The sequence below is a fragment of the Octopus sinensis genome, linkage group LG1, assembly GCF_006345805.1.
Source record: "Octopus sinensis linkage group LG1, ASM634580v1, whole genome shotgun sequence".
Taxonomy (NCBI): Eukaryota; Metazoa; Mollusca; class Cephalopoda; order Octopoda; family Octopodidae; genus Octopus; species Octopus sinensis.
Genome location: NC_042997.1, coordinates 32,022,010 through 32,028,400, shown reverse-complemented (window position 1 = coordinate 32,028,400; position 6,391 = coordinate 32,022,010).

Genomic DNA, 6,391 nt, shown 5'->3' with positions numbered 1-6,391 from the left:
TACTTGTTTCAGTCATTTGACTGCGGCCATGCTGGAGCACTGCCTTTAGTCGAAGAAATCGACCCCAGGACTTATACTTTGTCAGCCTAGTACTTATTCTATCAGTCTCTTTTGCTGAACCACTAAGTTATGGGGGCATAAACACACCACCATCAGTTGTCAAGCGATGTTGGGGGATAAACACAGACACGCAAACACACACACATACACACACACACACACACACATATATATATATATATAGGAAATTGCGACTGTGATACCAGTGCCAGTGACAAGTAAGCGAACCATCCGATCATGGCCGTTGCCAGCGCCACTCCGACTGGCCTCCGTGCCGGTGGGACGTAAAAGCACCATCCGTTTGTGTCCATTACCAGCCTCGCCTGGCCCCCATGCTGGTGGCACGTAAAAGCACCATCCGTTCGTGGCCGTCTGGCTCCTGTGCGGGTGGCACGTAAAAAGCACCCACTACACTCGCGGAGTAGTTGGCGTTAGGAAGGGCATCCAGCCGTAGAAACACTGCCAGATCAGACTGGGCCTGACGCAGCCTTCTGGCTTCACAGACCCCAGTTGAACCGTCCAACCCATGCTAGCATGGAAAGCGGACGCTAAATGATGATGATGATGATGATGATACATATATATATGTATATATATACATATATACGATAGGCTTCTTTCAGTTTCCGTCTACCAAATCCACTCACAAAGCTTTGGTCGGCCCGAAGTTATAGTAAAAGACACTTGCCCAAGGTGCCACACAGTGGGACTGAACCCGGGACCATGTGGTTGGCAAGGGAGCTACTTACCACACAGCCACTCCTGCACCTGGCTTGGTAAATTTATTTATTTACAGTTGGATAGTCTGTTGTACTTGCTGCTTAGTCATTAAAAACCTTCCTTCTGCTGAACCAAACTCATTTATAAATTTTATTTTATAGACCTATAGTACTTATAACATTTGTAATATTTTATATTTCCAATGCGGTGAGCTGGGAGAAATGTTAGCACGTTGGGCGAAATGCTTTACATTCTGAGTTCAAATTCTGCCGAGGCTGACTTTGCCTTTCATCATTTCGGGGTTGATAAATTCGGTACCAGTTGAGTACTGGGGTCAATCTAATCGACTTTCCCCCTCCCCTAAAATTTTGGGCCTTGTGCCTAGAGTAGACTGTGCTTTTCATCATTTCGGGGTGTATAAATCAAGTACCAGTTGTATACTGAGGTCAATCTAATCGAGTGCCCACCCCATCAGAAATTTCGGGTCTTGTGCCTAGAGTGGAAAAGAATATTTTATATCTCCAGACTAAAGAGATTTTCTTGTGAAGACCTGTTGAGGCAAGTGAGAATCGAAATCGATCAACATCAATGGAAATTGCAGCTGTGATACCAGTGCCGGTAGTACGTAAGAGAACCATCTGAACATGGCCGTTGCCAGTGCCACCGAGACTGGCCTTGTGCCGGTGGCACGTAAAAAGCACCATCCATTCGTGGCTGTTGTAAGCCTCGCCTGGCCCCCATGCTGGTGGCACGTAAAAAGCACCATCCGATCGTGGCCGTTTGCCAGCCTTGTCTGGCACCTGTGCCCGTGGCACGTAAAAAGCACCCACTACACTCACGGAGTGGTTGGCGTTAGGAAGGGCAACCAGCCGTAGAAACATTACCAGATCAGACTGGAGCCTGGTGCAGCCTTCTGGCTTCCCAGACCCCAGTTGAACCGTCCAACCCATGCTAGCATGGAAAGTGGACGCTAAACAATGATGATGATGATGATGATGATGATGATGTGTTTGACCACCTTGCTTGCATGCAAAGGAAGTTTCTTTTTTTTTTTATTCATAATTACTGACCTATTTACTTTTTATTTTTTGACCTCCTACCAACTTGCCCAAATCAGCCAAGCTGCCAAACGACTTAATCTGATGTTTTATGCAATTTCTGAAAACAAGACTTTTTTTTTGTAATCTTTACTTATTGTAATTGATAAAAAAATATTCGATGTGAATTGGATTAATAAATTTATTATTTATTATTTCTTCTTCTTCTTCTTCTTCTTCTTCTTCTTCTTCTTCTTCTTCTTCTTCTTCTTCTCTTCTTCTTCTTCTTCTCTTCTTCTTCTTCTTCTTCTAACTCTTCTTCTCCTTCTTCTTCTTCTTCTTCTTCTTCTTCTTCTTCTTCTTCTTCTTCTTCTTCTTATTATTATTATTATTATTATTATTATTATTATTATTATTATTATTATTACAATTTTATGTGACTTGCTTAGACAGGAAAAGATAAACTAAATAAGTAAAAAAAAATGAATGAAATTGAATACCATTACCATTATTAATAATAATAATAATAATAATAATAATAATAATAATAATAATGATAATAATAAAGTGGCTAGCAAGTTTACACCTTTATAGGTAAAAATACAAACAAAATTCAGTAGGGGTATTAGAAAGCAAAATCAACTGATCTTGGAATATATGTATTTTTTATTTCTGTGGTTCATTCAAGGCAAGCCTATTTCTGTTATGTTTGTTGCATTCACTTGCATATTTTAAAAGTGAGTAATTTGTGGTTTGAGAGCGATAGCCCTATTTATAGTAAGTGGTATTCTAATAACCTATTGAATTTTGCTTGCATTTTCACCTATAAATATAAATGAATATATGTATGTATGTATGTATCAGTTTTATTTAAGTTCTTCTCAAGAGAGTTCAAGCCAGTTCCTAACAAAGGAACAAGACTGAGTCAAGAGAGTTTGCGGTGTTTGCAAATATGTGGTTGAGTTTGTGTGCTGGTTGAATTGTTGATGCACACAACCAAGTGTGTGCATTTTCTTACCTAATGAAGCTCAAATGTATGTATACATATGTATGCATGTATGTATGTATGTATGTGTGTGTGTGTGCGTGTGTTTGTGTGTACGTGTGTGTGTGTATGTATGCATGCATGTATGCGTGTTTTTATATAGGCACATGCCAGTATGAAAGACAGATGTTAAATGGTGATGAGGATGAATATATAAATATATATACATCATCATTATTCTACAGCTATTTTCCATTCTAGCAGTGGAGGCATATAATAATGAAATTATTGTATACAGTGCTCAGGTGCACCACAACTTGTCAAAAGTGCATATAAGGCATATGCAGTAATGTACAAATGTCTGGGAAGTGAACAATGTATGAGTCAGATACATACTTGAGTGTGTATGGAGGAGAGAACATCAGGTGTAGTATAGGCGAATCTCAGGAAGCATGGAAGTTTTGAAGGATGCAGTGCTCCAACAACAAACAACTGATGCTGGCAGTTTGTTCCATGCTTCAGCAACTCTCAGCGTGAAAAAATGTTTCTGAAAGTCATGGGACTGTGCTGTTTTCTGACTTTGTAAACATGTCCATGGGAGTTAGACAGATGTAGTTTGAAAAGGTGCTCAGAGTTATTGTTTGTAAGATGGTTAATATGGCCTGGTGGTTAGGTTGTTGCACTCTCAATCATAAGATCATAGTTTTGATTCCCAAACTTGACTGTGCATTATGTTGTTGCTTCAGTTCACTCAGCTGTAAATGACTGACCCTACACTGGCATCCTGTTGAGAGGAAATGTTGCAATCTTGCTCACTTATATGCCATGGAAGCCTAGTATCTTGTGGCAACTTACTCGTAAAACCGATTTCACAAATGGTATGTACCATATATCGAGATATACCACAAAATTGAGTTTGCAAATTGCATTAAATTCGATGACTGGCATCCGTGCTAGCGGGGTGCAAAAAGCACCATAGGAGTGTGATCGTTGAGCGGCTAACCAGCTTCCATGCCAGTGGCACATAAAAGGCACCATTCAAGTGTGATTGTTACCAGCGTCGCCTTACTGGCACTTGAGCCCCGTGCTAGTAGGGTGCTAAGAGCACCATCCGAGTGTGATCATTACCAGAGCGGCTAACTGGCCTCCGTGCCGGTGACATGTAAAAGGCACCATTTGAGCATGATCGTTACTAGCATCGCCTTACTGGCACCTGTGCTGGTGGCATGCGTAAAAAGATTCGAGCGAGGTCATTGCCAGTACTGCCTGACTGGCCCTCGTGCTGGTGGCACGTAAAAGCACCCGCTACACTCTCGGAGTGGTTGGCGTTAGGAGGGGCATCCAGCTGTAGAAACTCTGCCAGATCAGATTGGAGCTTGGTGCAGCCATCTGGTTTGCCAGCCCTCAGTCAAATCGTCCAACCCATGCTAGCATGGAAAGCGGATGTTAAACGATGATGATGATGATGATATGATGATGATGATGATGAAGGGCTTTAGCTTCATAATTAGAAGTATTTTCAAATGAACCTTTTAGGCTTGTGTCATCAAAGATCTTTAAGAAAGCGTCATTTATATATTACCAGGATGATATCTTGATGGTTCCAAAGCATCAATCCAACTCTTTCATCTCGTTTTACTCAATATTTTAACAGTTATGCTTCAGTTATCCATTGTTATAATTTGTCACCATTAAATCGATTGAAAGGAATAATTATAGATCTGTTGACCAAACTGAAGAGATTAACTGCTTCAAAATAACACCTGTCACTATCATTGACAACCAAATTTTAAAAAGTGTATTTATCAACTCAAAAGACATGTTCAGGACTCTCTTCTCTTTTGTATTCTATTTTCTTTGTCTTTCCTATTACTCTCATTATTATATCTTTGACCACGTAGATTCTCAATTCATAATGTGATTTGGTCAAGTTATCCAAGAAGAGTTTCTGTTATAAAAGACACCTGTAGTTTCCTTTATTTGAACAAATGACCCAAGCATCTTTTGTTTATGATAACTTCTGGTTCATATGTATCTTTATGTAATTGCTTGATTACATCATTGGATAATCATTGTCTTTTGTTCAATATAACTAACATCATGTGTGTAGCTCATTTTAGGTATTATGTCTGATATAATGAACCAGTGTTTCTGATTCTTTAACTTTACAGAAATGTTCACTCATAATAAGGTGTACAAAAAACGAGCACCGTAAATCCTCAAGTATAATCCGCATTTTTTACCCAAAATTTAAAGGTCAAAATCCCTAGTGCATACCATATACGAGGTTAAAAATGAAAATTATTTTCTAAGCAATGTCCGAGTCTCTATTTGCTGTCTGGCAATGTTTTTTCAAACGTATTTTGTGATGCCGGGTGCAAAAATACCTTCAGCTAAGCCTGAAAGCAATGAAGTCATAAAAGAATCATCCATAACTTGCAGTAAGCAACATTTATTAAACGTTATTACTGTTATTTCTTTATTTTCTGCAAACAAAATGCTCAAAAAAGCTATACGTTTGCATTATGTTATATATACAATAACAATAAAGGATGTTATCGTACACATTTTTACAAACCAAGGACGTTATATAGACCTCCTTGACTCAAGTTAGAGAAGGGGTGCGTATTATACACAAGGTTTAGGTTTTTCAGAGGTACAGCCCCCTAAAAATCCCCTGCATATTATACACAAGGGCGGACTATACTCGAGGATTTATGGTAGATACTTTATAAACTGAAAAGAATTTTTCAGTTGGGCCATGAAGTGACAAGCTTTTCTCCATTCCAAGAAGTCTGGCTAAAATCATCAAGTGTTGCAAAGTTGACCACAAATGTTATTCTTACTTAATTTCCTGCAAGTTTTATCGGCCACAGCACACGAGAAAACTGAAATAAAAATATATCCGATCGTTGTCATCCAAACTGAATTGAGTTTAACAATATTGTTCGTGTTGAAATCAATGAACTTGTTATGAACTTACAATGAACTATGAACTATTAAGAACAATGAAATATAATATTTTACTTTGATTTTGTTCTGAGAAGAAATGATTTGTATAAAACTGTAGTTTTCAAGGGTACGTAATGTATCCAACAAGCCTTTAACCTAGGCAGCTAATGGTTACACCATCCTACGTACATGTGTGCGTGTGTGTATGTGTGTGTGTGGCTCACTGGTTAGGGGTATTTGGTTTACAATCATAAGGTTGTAAATTCAATACCTGGTGGTGTATTGTGTGCTTGAGCAAGACACTTTATTTTACATTGTTCCAGTCCACTTAGCTGGCAAAAATGAATAGTGCTTGCAATTCAAAGGGCCAGCCTTGTCACATTAGGTGTGTTATGAAGAATCTTCTTGAGAACTATGTTAAGAGTACACCTGTCTGTGGCGTGCTCAGCCACTCGCATGTTAATTCCGTAAGCAGGCTGTTTCATTGATCTGATTGATTGGAACTGACGGTGTCAGTTAGTTATATACATACATACATACACACACACACACCATACATACATACATACATACATACACACACACACATACATACATACATACACACACACACACATACATACATACATACATACAT